At 49.9% G+C, this 16,877-nt stretch overlaps 1 long non-coding RNA gene across 1 annotated transcript; it reads right to left on the reverse strand.

Moving 5' to 3' along the window:
- Positions 1–2,440: 2,440 nt before the first annotated feature.
- LOC136295003 (uncharacterized) lies at positions 2,441–5,338 on the reverse strand. Its single transcript, XR_010722578.1, has 3 exons — positions 4,866–5,338; positions 3,943–4,118; positions 2,441–3,635 (listed from the first exon to the last, which is right to left on the reverse strand). It is a non-coding gene; the product is annotated as an uncharacterized lncRNA (long non-coding RNA).
- Positions 5,339–16,877: the final 11,539 nt, after the last annotated feature.

The following is a 16,877-nucleotide window of genomic DNA, read 5'->3' on the forward strand; positions in this document are numbered from 1 at the left end:
TCCATGTCTGCCAAGCTGTAAAACCCCAATGTTTCCTAGTTTTTACAGTCAGTACTAAGACAGGGAATCTTCTTAGGATAGACAGGCAGACAGAGATGGAGAGCTGTGTGTGACGCCACGCTGTGACGGGGCTGCAGGAGCATCCCAACACACAGGCCTGAGGAGCGATGAGCACTCCCCAAACCTGCCTGCTCTCTGCCCACATGCAGAAACTTTGCCTGGGAGTAAAGAGCAAAACTAATGCCTCATCCTACTGTGATCAGCTCTGGAGGTGCACAAAAGGCTCCTTCTCCATAGGACAGGTAAATTCAAAAGTCAGTGGAAACCCAAGAGGTGCTGATGGCTCCTTTGCCCTCTGCCAGGAGCAGGTACAAGGCTGGGCCAGACCTACAATGCACCTTTATCCATCCCAAAGGAACAGTGATTAATCTACAGAAAAAGTGTGTGGAAACTCATTTTCCTTGTGCTGTCTGCAAGCTTTGGTGTTGCACAATGTGGGTATTTTGGTCGACATGAAATCACTGCCTGAGAACAGGAGTGGCCCCCAATGCTACTGAGGCTGGCTTTGCTCTGCCCTGTGTGGCTCAGGGCACAGGTTAGGTGTTGCCAAGGAAGGTGGCAGAGGCCACAGTTCTGGTCCCCCTTGGGTCCCCCGTCCTGTACAGCACTTTGTGTCTCAGAGGCATCACTGGCCTGTCAGGGCAGGGCTGTACAGAGACCATGGAACCCAGAAGAGCTTGCCAGGAGAGCAGCAGCCAGCCTTCTAATCCTGCTGGCATCTCTGTCAACAGCAGCACATTGCTTCTATGGTTTGGACTTGGGACACACTGTGCAAGCCACCAGTGCAGGCACTGCTGTGTGAAATACTGGGGGAAATGGTACAAAGCATTTACTGTCATGTCTGCTCCTAGCAGATGAGTAGGCAGACTATTAACAGAGGTCAACTGAACGTAGAACTTCTTATAACGACCCCAGATGACACATGCTGTCATCACTGGCTTAGAACAAGTCCTGATCAAAAAGTCACTGTTTGTCCAGGCTGGCAACAAATTGTTTGTTTTCTTAAACAAGAACACTGGGCAGTCCACAAGTTCATGATTCATTCTTCACCACAAAGATCTCCACCCCAGGTTTGTCTAACAGACAGCTACTTATTGACCTGCTAAAACCTTTTCCTTAGCTTACCTGGAGACACCAGCCAGCTTCATTGTGCTGATCTTCATCTACAAAGAGACAGCTGGAGCAGCTGAGAGTTCTGTTCATCACTTCACAGTTTGAGCTCCTGGATGTGGCTCTCCCATGTTGGAAATGAGCTGTAGCTATGCAGGCTGCAATTCTAGAAAACACGTGGAGGCTCAAAAAACCATCTATTGGTGCTTAATAGGAAAGGAAGTAATTTATGGTACTGTTCTGGAGTGCATAGGCAGTATCTAAGAGTTTTCAGGCACACTTACAGACAAGACTTCCCTAACTCCCATGAGCCTTGTTGTGATAGGGACAAAAGAAGAAAATGGAGTGGCCAGGGGAGGAGGTAGAATAGAGTTGAAATATATGAGGATTTTCTATATGAGTATGTGATTTAGGGAATTCAGGGGAAATTTAGGCATTGAAGTTTTGTACTAAAACATCCTGGGTTTTCAGTGAAGATACCCAAAAGGCACCTGCACAATGAACAACAGTCAGAGGGACACCGAGCCATACTATCACTTCAAAGAGGCCACACTGGGCACCATGTGATCCATGAAAACAGAATAAATCTGACAGATGCCCTGCATTTATGGATTGGAAGAGAAATCTCCCGGACAAACTCTGCACCCATGCCAATTGTGTTGTGCTGCTGTGTGCTGACTACTGGGCAACTGAGGCATGAAATGCAGGGTCCATCCCAGGTCTTTCGAGCCTCCATCCAGCTGAGGTTGTCCCAGTCCTGGCCATTAGACAGACCAGAATGGAGGAGAGATGAATCCAAGCCTGGATGTGAATCCCCCTTCAGAGCCACTTCACCTGCCAGAGCACTGCTGGGTGGAAAAGGATTTCCAGAAACACTCACCTAAGTAATAACTTATTGTCACTGGGAGCCAAAGGTGGCAATTGTCCCTGTGCCACTGACCAGACAGCCCTTCTATTCTCAATTAGAAATGACAAGGACAGTCCTGCTGCATCTCAGGACCTCACCCACAGACCCATGGAACTTGCCTTGGAGACAGGTTTCATGAGGAAAAAGGCTTTCTTGAGCTAACAAAGCCAGGTGAGGATAAGCTGAGACTGATAATTAAAAACTAGGGCAAATGATCCCAAAATTAAAATACAGTTGAAGTGTGTGCTTTGGGAAAGAACACAAAGGGCCAAAATTTAATTTTCCTTAAGTCAGCACACAAAATCATTGGCTAATGACTGAGACACAGTGGTGCCCACTGAGATTTCTCTGGAAAAGAGAGGGAGAGAAATGTTTACAAGACGTAAGACAAGTAGTGTGAGCTAAGTTGTTTTAATTCTCTCCTTCCCCATCCCCAGGTTTCACTCCAGTGTCACTCACAGTTCTGGGTTTTTACCAATGTCTACATCTGACACATTTTCAAAGCCCAGAAGTGAACAGCATTCAAAACACAGTGCATGCTGTTTGAAACAGCTTTCCAATGTTTATACAAATAACCTTGGGGCTTTGAAAACATCTCAAAGCCCCTGTGTCCCACAGAGGCCCTCCATCACAGGCGTGAGCTTTGGGTTTGGCCCGCAGCACAGGAAAAGCCTGAAGTGGTGAAGCAGGGGTTAGTCAGATGTGCCTGAACATCTGGTCATCATCAGCAGGGAGAGCAGCGCTGCGGGGTGGGCGGTGGTGATCCCTGAACTGCTGCCATCTCTTACTAAATGGACAACGTACAGGCCTGTCATATGCGAGGCTGTTTGTTGGATCCTGTTGCTGTTTCCATGGGTTTCCTTTCCCTACACCCATGTTGCAGGAGAAGCAGTAATTGCATCCAGCAGACACCTCCCCAGACACCCAGTACGTACACGGCTCTGTCAGCAGCAGTGGCACTGCCATCCACCCTGCAGGGACAGCTCCACCTCGGGCTGGAAGCCCTCTGCTGCTGAGCCTGGGCCAGTCCAGGCTATTTGCAGCACTCTCAGGTCAGCTCTGTGGGATTAAAAAGTTTCAATCATAGTGAAACACTTATGGAGTTTGCAATTATAAAGAAAATGTAGGCTGGCAATTGCATGTTTGACTCTGGCAGCAGGGACTCCCTCTCACCCCTTGAAACGCTGCCATTTTAGTCAGAAGTGCCTTCTTTGGGGCAGTCACGCTGGAAAATCGTTGGCCAGAAATGTGTGAATTAGTCAGGAACTCTGTGAGTACCAGGAAGGGAGGTCTCATGACCAGATGAGTGCTGCCTCCTCACTCAGGCTGCGGGGCTCCACGGAAAGTGGGAAAGGCATTCTTCATCCTGCCACTCACTGGAGGTGCACGTTTCCCCTGCAGGGCTGGGGGGCTTGGTGTCCACCCCTGGGGCATGTCTGGGCAGTGCCCACACTGGGGACACCATGAATACTTCGATGGGCCAAATCAGGAACGGGAGCTGTACTCATGCTCTGACAGCACACATTCCAATACACGTAGGAAGAGGAGACTTCTTGTCCTGAGAGAGAGGAAAAGACAGATTATTTAATGCAGCTGCATGGTGTGACATCCCCAAAACCCAGCTGTTCTTAATAAGAGAGCAACCCTGCCAGTGGGCATTGCAAACGTCATGGCCTGTCATGGCCAGCTCAGCCTGTGTCAGCATTGCTCCATTGCCACATGGCACTGGATTCCTCAGCTCTGGAGAGTCTGTAGATCCCAGCAGAGCCTCCAGCAGACCTCTTGGGGGAACTGCATGGTGCAGGCCCCACTACCCCACACAGACCTGAAGAGCCCAAACCCCTCAGAGGAGAGGCAGAGCTGACCTGAAGAGCCTTGCTGTGCACGTCAGGCTCCTTCACACCCTTTGTACTGAGCCTGAAGGGATTCAGAGCAGAAATACTTGAGCACACACTTTCCTGAATCAAGGTCGCAGCTCCAGATTGTTTCTCTGTGTTCAAACAATCAGGTTAATAAATCAAAGTAAGTTCTCAGAAGGGTCCTGTTCAAAAAGGATTAAAAACATCAGTGTTTTTGCCAGAAATAGTAGGCTCAGATAGAGGGTTTGACCCCTCTTCTGCTGAACACACAGAAAACATCTTCTTGGTCAAGCAAAACTATGGAGTAAACTGGATCAAGATGATTCTGACCATGTTTGTGGGTTCTGAAATCCTTTCTTCAGATGGATAACAAACTAATTCATATCCAAGTGTTATAAAGTTGGGATATGCATCAATTTACAGGGGAGCTTTTATGCTTCTAGGTAACAAAGCAATCTACAAAATGTTTAAAAGAGCACAAGACTGAGAATAGAAGCATTTCCACAGCACAGTGTGAGGCTCTCCATTGTTTGTTAGATTTAATGCACAAATACAATAAAAAGGAAATCATGCTGACAAAATAGCAAGTTTATGCCTGTTCAGCACTAGACCCTAAAATTCCAGTATTCACCCATCACAGAGCAATATCACCAGCAAGTCACCGCCCCATTAAATGCAGAACTTCACAAACATAGCAGAAGACCCAGTTCTTGCCAAAAGAAATCACACTGACAAAAACACATTGGGGCTCGGCTGATTTAGGCAAAAAGGTCACCCCTGCCAAACCCCACTAAAACCAGGTATCTCCACCCAAGGTCCTCTTCACCACTGCCTCTAACCTAAGTTGCTGAATATCCCATAAAATCTGATTTGGAGGTACTGACCCCGCACCCTCTGAACGTGGGCTAGGAGAAACAGCACTTGTTTACCTTCTACATGACCCGGATGAGGATGTAAAATGAGATCTGATGTCACATTTCCACGGCTGGCTGTGAGCTGCCCGCCTGCCTGCAGGATGGCCCGTCCCGGGGCAGACCCCGCTGCTCTCCCGGAGCTCCCCCGCCCCGCCGGCTGCTGCTGACAGCACAGGCTTCTGAGAGATGACGGGCTCGAGTCAGTCCGTGTTGCCGAGACTCTGCCACTGAGATCTTATCACCCTGGGAAACACTCTTGGAAGAGATTTAAACAAACACGGACACACAAAGCAGAGCGGAACACTGGAGCTGAAACCGCCCCCGTTAGAAAAACGCCGGCAATGCCTTGTCTCTCCCTGAACACAGAGCCTGCAGCGATGTCCTTTGCTCCTAAGTCCTACAGAGGAGGCGTGGGCAAGAGAGAAAGGGTGGCTTCAGGCTCTCACTGACAGCTCCTAATGTGAGTGATTATTTACACAAGCAGCCATCTCCTGAGAGCAGCAGTTGTCTGGACTCACCTTTCTTTTGGTACCGTGATGACACAGGCTAAGACACTTTGAAATGGTGTGAGGTACTCCCATGTTTTAACTGGAACACTATCATAACTTTTCAGTTCTTGGCTTCCATTATTCAGTCAGGAGCACTTCTTACAGCACTGGGCCACCTTCCAGGCATAACATCTACCAAAAGTCACTGAGTATGTCCTAGTTTTTCTCAGAAAACAGCCCAGAGCAAAATGACTACAATACAGCAAGTGCAGAAGAGAACCAGCAGTGAGGAGGTCAAATACTAATTAAAACCAAACCGGGAAAAGAGCAAACCAAACCTGCCTAATCTATGACCCCAGGAAAAAAATTATTGCGAGCAACAAACAAAATCAGTTCTGGTCATGCTTTGCAGACCCAGCAGTACACAACTCTGCAGGGCACCGTGTGAGCAGGGCCAGCCTCAGTGTTTCCAGCACCCAGTGCTGCCTGACCAGCATCTGTTTTCTGTCCCTGACAGGAGCCTGGGAATGAGCATCCCCCTCCCGCACACTGAGAAGGGAACCCATGGGGGGATGTGGGGCTTCCTCAGCACCAGAGCACCTGAGGGATGAGGCAAACCTACTGCAGAGGTGTGGCTTCTGAAAGGCAGCACCAACCACACATTGGCTGGCTGACCTAAACCCACAGGAGATAACACACAGCACAGCACAGATACCTCAGGATCTGGAATCCAAGGCACTGCACAGTACAAAAGTGGAACAGCCACTTCTTGACTAGGGGAAGAGTGGAAACTGAACGCTGTTAAGAACTTCATTTCCAAGCACAATCAATGCTCCTGCAAAGTGGGACCATCCTCTCTCCAAGATCTTCCAGAAGCCTGTAGTAGTAAGCACCTCCAAAGACCTGGAGGAAAAAAAAAAAGACAGTAGTAGTTTAATTAATGTAAACATGTAAGGAAAATGGAAATAAAAACAGTCATTTATTATTTCTGTTCTCACTATGCACATCCCTCCAAGATGCCTTGTTGTCTGTGAGTGCCCAGGCACACCAAGAAGCACCTCAATTTTAGTCTAGCTGGCCTCTCAACTCCTACTTCAGATGGAAGAAAGATGCACTGAATATCTCACCCTTGCTCCAAGAAAGAATGATGTCTTCACTGCCATCCAAAAGCCCCTTCTCCTCCCACAGATGCTAAAGCTTCCCTCCCTCCCACCCACCACTGACCAGCCTCCACAGAGCCATTCTCAGCCCCCAGCATCTCCAAATAAAGGCACTGTCATTGTTTCAACACATCCCTGACAAAGGAATTCTAAAAACTGAAACAGGGAGTGATGGTGCAGCATAAGAAAACAGAGAATCCAGCCTGAGTACCTGAGATCTCTGCAGTTTCTGTGTATGCCATACCTCTGCATTCATCCTCTTCCTACTTGTTCTCATTTTTCTTTCTAGACAATAATGGTTGGGTTTGTTTTTTTTCAAATATCAGACAGGGTTCCAACCTCTGGATGCCTGTTCAGGTGTAGAGTCTTGGCATGCTGTTGAATTTATGTTAAGCCAGCTCATTACCACTGAACAATGGCCCATGAATTGGCTATTGCTCAAAGAAATCACTATCAAGGCCATGCCCAACAAAAACAAACTGTTAGTGCAAAGTTTTGAAGTGTATGAAAGAAGGATTAAGGAAGAAGGATGTTGTTGCTTTTAATCTGTAAGATTAGGAGATGAGAGATCTGTTTTTTATTAAAGGGAGTCTCCCTGTGATGTTAGGCAAGCTGTACAAAATCCCTGTATTTTCATTTCCTTCTGAATAAAATGAGAATAATACTATTTTCCTATCCAGTGGAGAGGTTTGGATAACTTCATCCCTAATGCTCTCAATGCTGACCCCCAAAATGTCTGTGAAGCATGAGGTGAAAGAAAAAACAGCTTGGCCAACCACATCTGATTGACTGAATTTTTAAACTCAAATGAATTGACTTTCATCCAAGTTCCAAAACCCAAACCAACTACACACGATTAGGCTAAGAATAAGCATGAGAAATGACACTCTACGGGGTAATTTTCTGGAGAGGCTGGGAGCCCTGGGAGAGGGGCTGGGGACGAGAGCAGCTCCTCAGCCGTGACCGGGCGGCTGTGCCTGTGACAATCTCATTGATTCTGTGCGGCGGCTCCGCGTCCCAGCAGCGTCTGCAGCCGGGGGCTCCCTCCTCACCTCGCCAGCTCCCAGCTCCTGCCCTCAGCCCACGGGCCTGATGGCTTCCATGGCATTGCCCTGCAGCTCCTTCCTCACCCTGCCAGCTCCTGCCCTCAGCCCACAGGCCTGATGGTTTCCATGGCATGACCTGAAGCTACACACCTGGGAGCCCCAGAGAGGTCACCGATTGTCATCCTGCCTCTTTGCACAGGCTGGTGCGTTGCAAAAGTAGTCTCCATGCTGGATGAACCAGATGTTTCTGAGGAAAAACCACGCTCAGAGCTGGGCTCTGTGAGCTGCAGACGTGCAGGAACAGGGCACACCTGGGTTGGGAGGGGACGTGGTCACTCCTCTGACTCCTTGTTGGACCGAAGGCCGATTGCGTCCCCACATTTCTGGGGAAATGCCTGCGCTGCCTCCCAGGTGTTTTGCAAAAGGACATTGCACAGAGCCACGCGGCCTGCAGAGCCTGATCCTGTGCTCCGCCGGGACACGGCGCAGCTGGAGCTGCCAGCCACCCCTGCGAGAAATGGCTTTCAGTCATGAAAAGGGGAAAAAACAAAAGGAAAAATCACTTCAAGCTTGGCAGAGCTTTGTAGTAAATTTTCAATGTTTCTCCCACACAACCTCTGCATCAGCAAGGTTATTGTTATTATTGTTATCACAGTTTAAGATTACAGGCAAACAGCTTTTAGAACATACAACGGGTGACTGCTTTCAAAAACCATCCAAAATGTCGATGTTAAAAGGGGCTGCTGCATGCTCATAACATCTCCTTTCCCATTACCATCAGCAACCCTGTGCAATCCTCCATAAAGTAAAACCACATGCTGGAGCATTAATGATAATGGATGGACAGGCTGAGGCTGCCAATGTGCATTGCTGGGTGTAGGTCAAGCAAGACAGAGCATAAAACAGACACAGATAGAACAAATGCTTTCAAATAATCACCCTCCAAGCAGTAACCATGTGTTGAATCAAAACCATGATAGATTCTCTTGCAGACAAATCCTACCAACTTACCAGTCCTACCTATAGAAGAACAACTGAGAAATGCAGACAAGTCTCTAGGTGGCCAACAGGCCTGGGTGGCCAGCACTGCCATCCTCATCCACTTCTCAGAGGCCCAGGATCTCCATGGTGGGTGTGGAGGAGGAGATCTCCATTCAACCTTTGCAATACTTGCAAAGTATTTTCATGGTCAGCACAGCTTCCCTCACAAACAACTCAAACCCAGGCATTGATGACAAGCCTGTTCAAAGCACAGCAAACCACAGAAAATACAGGAGTCCATCAAATCTCACAGCTATACCGGAATCAAGGAAAGCTCAAATTGCACCTGGACAAAAATCCCATCCTGCTCTATTTGTGAGAAATTGTGTGCAATCCAGCTGCAGCAAGTCCCAGGGGAGCTTGCCAGGCAGTGCTGCAGCAGCCTGGGGTGCAGCAGCTCCCACCCTCCCTGGGGAGCACAGCCATGGAAGCACCACCTTGCTGGCTCACCATGGATGGTTTGAGTCACCAGGGGGGTGGAAGTGGTCATCACACTTCAAAAGGCTCCAAAACACGCTCCCATGAATCAAACAGCTGAAAATAAAACCCAGCAGCCAGATAAGTGGGGCAAGGGCTATGAATCTGCAAGACATTGGAAGAAAGTGTTTTATGGGTTTTCCTTCCTTCCTCTCCTCCCTGGTGTTTTCTGGCTAAAGGCTCAAGGTTTTCTCTGGGACACAGCTTTCTATATCTCCATGAGTGGTAGTGACAGTGACCCAGCTTGTACCAGCGAGCAGGCTGGTCCTGCGGGGGGGCCCTGACCTGGCAGCTCCCACCCTGAAACCCGAATCCTGGGAGCTCTCTGCTCCCAGCACCAGGAGTGCTGCCTCTCGGGTCACACTGGCTGCTGCTGCTGGGTCTGTGTGTGCTGCACTCCCCCAGACACACTCAGAGGAGACAGGCTGTGCCAGAGCACCTGCGGACAACAAGGAGCAGCAGGAGTTGTTCCTCAAGGCCAGCCTGCCCTGCTGCATGGAGAGGGACCAACTCCAGCCCCTGGCATGTCCTCCCACCACCGCCCCTGCTCCTGGCAACCCCTCCAGCTGAGCCTGCCTGCCAAGGTACTGCACCTCTGACACCCACACACCTCCAGCTCCCACCTCCTGCTCCCATTGATGCCGTGACAGCAATTCCCATTGTCCAAACTAAACCTAGGAACCAAACAGAACACAGGGCACAGATGGAGCATGAGGGTCCTTCAGGATGTCACAGTACCAGCCTCACCAATGCCAGCAAATTACAAATCAAATGCAGCCTCAGAACAAGAGATGCCTGGAAACAGGGACTGAGGGGTGCCCTGTGTGGGGAGGCACAGGGACAGTACAGGGGCAGGTTTGTTCACAGCACAGTCTCATGGCAAGCAGAGCAAGGGAGAGAAAGCCCTGGGTGCTGATGAAGGCAAGCAAAGGCAGCACACTGACACAGGAAGAATTAAATGCTGGGGAGGCTTCTGGGCTGTCATCACTTAGAACTTGTAAACACAACAGTGGTTATTACCAGAGCTGAACAATGAGATTGGAAAACAGAAGTCTCCACTGAGGCAATTGCTGAATAAAAGCAGCTCTGAGAAGTAAAAGATTTGCTCTTCCCTACCAGAAAGTGCTTGACTTCCCATGGTACCTGTCTGGTCTCAGCTGCTTTAACACTTTGTGCCATGCGCTGCGGGATGAGGTGGCTGAGCAGCTTGAGCGGGTGTCAGAGAACTGCAGCTAAGGGTGCCCAAACTTCCAAGTTTGTGAGAAGTCTAAACCTCCTGAAATCTGGTTTCACTCCAACTTGCAAAAAAAGCGAACACTTGTGAAATTTCTCATGCTACAGAATGACTTTCCCATCAAAAAAGAATATCTGGTAAACATCAGCCTGAGGCATTTCTACGATCAGCTGTTCTCTCCACAAAGCCCAGTAGCTCCAAATGAAAACAAGATGAGAAAACCACAGTTAAATTCTCAGGGAAACTCTGCTCTCATCCTACCCCTTCCTCTGGTATCCCAGCTCACACAGACTGCCTGGAAACCCTCTCAGCCTTAGGCTGGGCTTGTTGATTTTGGGGAGCTGGACTGCAGAGCTGGGAGCAGTGCCCTCCTCAGTGTGAAGCCACTGAACCTGCAAGTGAAACCAGCTGGTGGCCAAGTCACCCCGCCAAGGCCAGTAGGACCCAGTAGGACCCTCAGTGGAGCCCAGACAGTGTCACTGCACATCTGCTCCACCAAGACACTTCTGGTGGTAGCAGAACCAACATGATCAGTCACCTTCCAACTACTCACTTCTGGAGAGTACAGCAGCTTGAAGAGCTGACTGGACTGGCAGGAGGCCACACAGGCCACACAACAACCACTTTGCCCAGTGGACAGGGAAGCGGAATATCAGTGCCATGAAATGCTGCATTTCATCTAAGCACAAGGTTTCATAACACCCATTTATTCATCCCAGTTATGTGCACCCAGCCCAGTGACCATTACCAGCTTCCAGACCACTGCATCTAAGGGAAGCTGCTGGTGGTGCAGTTCCCAGCACATGTGGTCATCCTGAGAGGATGCTTCTATCTAACACAGCCAACAAATAAGGGAGGGACAGGAACACAACCAAGATCTGCTTGCTTAGTTCTGCTGCCAGACTGGAAATAAAACTTCCAGCCACTGGAATGGCCAAAATACTTTCCCTTTGTACTCACTGCACACTCAAAATCTTTTGTGTTATCCTGAGAGTTTCCTTTAGTATAGCCTCCTTTTATTTCTTTTTTTTTTTTTTCTGTTTTAATTGAGAATCCCTGGGGCATTTTAAGCCAATTCTGGTAAAGCAAAAGCAAAACCACAAACCACACTTCCACTTCAACCATCCTCTGGTGAAGCTTCAGATCCCAACACCTGTGAGTGAATTGCTCACAAAGTCAATGCTGCCTTGCCAGGAGGAGAGGGAAGCTCAGAAAGAATCAGGGATGAAGCACTGATGGCCTGGGCTCCCAATCCAGGCACTCCTATGAAGGCCATGAGCATGGCAGATCTAGCTGGAGGCTGATGACAGCCCTCCTGTGTCTGCAGCCTCTGACCAAGTAGCACCACACCCACCAGGGACAATCCCAGCTCCCAGCACAGTGACACAAGGGCAGAAGGGACAGTGTTAGAAGGACTGGAAGGCTCTGGATGCTTCATCATTCCTCCGTGTCTCACACTGCTCCCAAGAGAGCAGCACTGAGCCAAACCTGAGGCAAGAGTACAAGGAGGGACTTTCTCCTCTTTCTCTCCACCAAGGTGCTGAAACCCAGTGAGGCCAACAGGAAGATTACTTCAGAGCAAGCATCTTTCACCTCCAGTCAGTTGTCAGGGTATTTCACACCCTCTCGTCCAGTTTTGGGAAGCAAGGATCAATCTCCACCAGCTGTGGCAGCTGACAGCCCCAGCAGCTCCTGCCCGCTCCGTGCCTTCCCAGGCCTGCGCCCTGTGAGGCTTCCTCTGATGCTGAGATGCTGCTGGAGATGATCCCAATTAAAGAAGTGAGGCTGTCACAATTTCAGCTGCACGAGGGAGATGAGAAAATGAACAGTGTCACTGAGTGTCTGCAGGAACAAATTTACAAACCTAATCACCTCCCAGCATAGCCAGACTGCCAGTGCCTGAAGAAGGGTGATAGGGGAGAAGAAAGCTTTTGGGACTCTTAAAGAATATAAATTCACCCTAATAGGAATTGGATCTGTCCCTGCCTGTAATCAGTAGCAGAACTGAGATCCTGAACTGGAATATTAATACAAGTGCTCAATGGGAGATAAAAACCTCTCAAAACCTCTCTCAGATAATGAGAATTAAACATCAGAAGTGCAGCACAGAAAACTGCAATGCAGTTGTGCTGTCAGGAGGAGTCTGCTGAAAGGGGAGGTTGAGAAATTCCATGGAAGATATGACTGCCTCCTGGCAGTGCCCAGGACAGCATATCTGTTCTGACTGCTTCCTGCCACACTCACTTTTCATTCCAGATATCCTCCCAAACTTGGGTGTGATCCCTGTTTCTCTCTTTGAAAAATAGGATACTTGAATTTTTAATAGACGTTGATCAGGTGCATCCTCTGCACCTAAAGAAGACCTGGGAACACCTGGGAACAGGAAAGAAGCTCTTATTGTAACATTTGCTGTATTTTGTTATTCTGTATTCCTGCTGTTACGGTTTGGGGGGTAGGGAATATCTCTGACACTGCAGTGAGGTACTAAAATTGGGGTGTTCAGTTTAGGATATTGCATTGCAAATGAGCAGCTTTTCCTGAAAACAAAGTTGATGGGGAACAGCTACCACTGAGAAAGGCACAGTTCCAGGGCACAGCTTGCTGCTGACACCCAGGCTCTGCAGGTACACCTGCCCGTGGCCGAAGAGGGGCCTGACTGAGGGATCACTCTGAGGAGCACTCTGCAGCTGGGAGACAGCTTTTGCAAAAGGCACTTTTGTTCTCTCATGTTTGGTTTCCCTGCATGGTGTGTGTGGCCACAGTGGTTACGGAGGAGCAGAGCACCTCCAGCACCCCAAGCCACTGCAGGGTGGGACACAGTCCACAGCCACAGGCACTTGGCCCGATGGAAGCACACCATCCTCCAGGTTCCTTCCCAAGGCCCAAGGCGGACACTCAGGCCATTCCTGTGCATCCTACCCCATCCCCAGGAAGCTTCTGCTGCCAAGGCCTCCCCCCATGTTCCCTGATGTCCACAAGCAAGCAGCGCTCTGAGACAGGGGTGTGCCTTCCACACTTACCCTGAAGACTGAAGGAAAAATGAGTTTTCACTTCCCTGAGGACAAAAGAAAGGTGCTGGCAAGACTTGCAGGAAAATGCTGTCTTGAGAAGGGAAGAAAGCAGAGCTGCCACAGGAGCATGCACAAGTTGGGCAGCTCCATCCCAACTGAGCCCCCTTCCCTAACATGTGCATGCTCCACTCCTGCATGTCCCACCCCAGCTGGTCTGTCACACTGGCATGACTAATATTTGGAGGCTTACTCAGCAAAATCTAGTAGCAAGACCTTACATCTTCACCACACAGGCCCAAAGAGCTGCTGCAAAGCCGAGTTTGTGTGCAGGAGGTGCCAGGAAGGAGGGGCAGGGAGTTCCAGGCTGCAATGGCCTTCCTCCCAGCACCATGGGCAAAAGGGGCTGCAGAGGATTCTCCTGACTGCCAACCTACACGGTATGATGGGAGGGAAGAGAAAGATGTGTGCCACATACAGGGTACCACAGGCCCTCTGTGTCCCTCTCACAGCCCACACCTCTCCTTTGGCTTCACTTTGGCTTCCTGTTCCTGATTAGAGAAAAACAAAGCCCCAGTGCCTTTGAGCTTCATAATTCACTTTGCAAGCGAGGCACAGAGAGAGACAGACATGACCTGGAATGCTCTGTATCCCCTCCTGCTCTGCCCTGCCAAAGCAAAGGTCCCACTCCTCGCTTCACTCCCTGCCCTGCTCCATCACATCTGTCCTACAGTGACCACTCAGTGCTCTACTACTAATGAAAAGGGAGAATTCATAGCATTTTTTAGTAAAACATCTTTGTAGCAAGCTTGTCAGTACTGTGTCAACTCTTCTTACACACAGCAGATGCTCAGTAACAACTGTACATGACATTGCACAGCATCAGTGACTGAGGCTGCCAAAAAACAAAAAAACACGTTAAGAAGAACTCTATTTTCCCTTGTCACTTACATGACAGATCTCCATAATTGACTATATTGCTGTCAGAGAAAATTAATGAATGAGAGAGAAATGGGCTTTCTTTGCTATTAGTACCTCTATTGCTGTCTAATCTATCAGGTTAATTTCATGCTAATGAAAGTGAGGACTATAAACCCCAGTTGCTGGAGGGGTGGGGACAGGGACTGAAGCTCCATGAGGAGCTCGGACACGCTGGACCACGGCTGGGCTCGGAGATCTGGTGGAGAAGAAAGGCAAAGCCTGGGGAGAGGAGTGCAGATGGAGCCCTGGCTGGGGCCGGGTGTAGGCAGCTCGCATCTTTTGTTGAGGCAGGGGAGCCCCAGGAGCAGCATCCCCCTCCCGGTGGGATCCTGGGCACTGCTCGAGCTGTGCAGGGCAGGAGGCGAGGGACAGATCGACGCTGGGACTACGCTGAAAGGGGGATGAAGACCCCGAGCTCGGAGCGCAGCTGCCGCCGATACGCGGCCCCGCCATCCCTGCGCTGCTGCTCCCAGCGGGGACAGGGACACACCGCCGGGAGAGCAGGGCACAGGGACACACCGCGGGGACAAAGATGCCGAGTGCGGGCGGCAGGCGGAGCTGGTGGCACAGGGACGGGCGGGACCGGCCCCGCAGTCCCCGCACCCCGCCCAGCGCAGCCGCGACACGCGGGGACAACAGAAACCCAACGAACGTCACTATAATAAGAACAACAATAATAACACCAAAAAGTAACAATAATCTGGAAAGATCTGCAAACACCGAGAGGTGCCGGGACAATAGAGGATGTGGCCATCACTGCTCCAGCCCTGCACAGGTGCCAGTGGGTCCCCATTACACACGCTGGCACAGCCCGCGCAGGGGCTGGAGCTGCCACGCTCATCTTCGGCGAAGGAGACAATTTCTGCTTTGTGTTCCCGTTACAAACATGAGATTTCTGAAAGATGTATTTTCTTCTACCAGGCGGCTGTGAAGCTTTGCGTGTTCTGGGTACAGGGCACGGCACCTACACAGGTGCAGAGAATAAAAGCCCCACCCCAGTCCCACCAGTGTAAATCTGGGAAGTTCTGCTGCACTCATAGGATTGCCTCAGGATTTACCAAGGCATTCACCAAAGCTGAATTCGGCCCAGAATTCAGGAAAGAAGAGTGCTTTTCAGCATTTCCTTCCCCGAAAGAATCAAGCTTGCCAGTTTCTTTTAACATGAGAGGCCGAGCCTGTGAGCTCAGTGACCACTGCAGTGGTTTCCTGGCTGCCTGCCCACACCACGGCCCCACGCCAGGAGTGGGGAGCGAGGCAGCACCCCCTGCCTTTGTGCTCGTATCCAGGCATCAGGGAGTGCTCCCTGGCAACTCATCCCTCAGAAATACCACTGTGCTTGCTTCAGAGGAGACAAAAGACACCATTTTTGTTGCCAGGGGTAAAACAAAACAAAACAAAAAGCAACAGCAGTCACCCCTTCAGGTTGTGTTAAAGTGACCCCAGAGCAAGTTCTGCTTCTTCTGATCCCCACTGCCCACAGCTCCTTATCTCAGCACACACTCTGCTCCTGCAGGAACAGATTTCCCCTCTCCATCATGCAGACTGTGCCAGTGACCCAAGAGAAAAGCCTTTCAGTTCAGCTGGAGCCTTTCTGTTCATCATCATCCCTTGTGAGTACATGACACATCTCTGCCCCTCTGGGAACGGGGTCACCCAGTGGCTCCAGGAGTCCCAGGGCCATGTCCCCACGCCTGGGCATGGCACTGCCCGACACAAAGCAGAATTCCACTGCCCCCAAAAAAGTGCACATCTCAAAATTAACATCTCAGTTAGAGGGTGTCCATCAATGCTGACCACCTTGGCTGCTGTCCATCAAAGGAATCAGCAGCTCAGTATCCACAGCACCATTATCCCAATGATCACAGCCAGGTCAGAGCCATTCCCACCAGAGTGAATCCTTTCCACCAAGCTCGACACACACCAAAGGTAAAAATCCCACTGCATTTCCCTTCATTCAGTGTTGTGATGCCATGATCCTCTAAGTGTAACTTGTCAAACTCCCTGTTCAGTTTCCCACCGAGGCTGTTTTCCCCAGTGTGTTTTCTGGGACCAGAGCATGGGATGGGAAGCCCTGGCCGAGCTTGCTGCCAGCCCTGCCAGCCCCCCGCACCTCATGCATCCATTCTCTCTGGCTGCTTACCGGGAAGCTGCTCCCAGGGTGTTTGGGACACAGACCTTCAGCAGACCCTGCCAACCCCTGCTCCTTATTAGACTTTTTAAAAAAAACCTGAAAGAAATGGCACAGTGTGCAAAGAAAAAGTATAAAATAGAGGCTGCAGAGATATGAACAGTCTGGGAAATGTGAATCTTTGCCTTTCACTACTGAATCTGTCCACGGAGAAATGTGCCCTCTGACCCAACACACCTTGCACATCTGCCTGTGTAACACGGAATTTGTACTAGATACATCTTGTGCTTAAAATACATAGATTTTACACGCCCAGTGTTAAAAGCCATTTTAAGTGGCTTAAAAAAGCATTTTCAGAGCCATTTTCCTTTGACAAGAAGCACTTTTCCATGATCCATTGCAGGCAGGTGAAACTTGTCCCCCCCTTTTTTTTTTTCCCAAATGATGAAGCATTTCCCCCAGGC

This window comes from Chamaea fasciata, unplaced genomic scaffold (assembly GCF_029207755.1).
Source record: "Chamaea fasciata isolate MVZ Bird 193981 ecotype frontalis unplaced genomic scaffold, bChaFas1.0.hap1 SCAF_11, whole genome shotgun sequence".
In the NCBI taxonomy this organism is placed as follows: domain Eukaryota; kingdom Metazoa; phylum Chordata; class Aves; order Passeriformes; family Sylviidae; genus Chamaea; species Chamaea fasciata.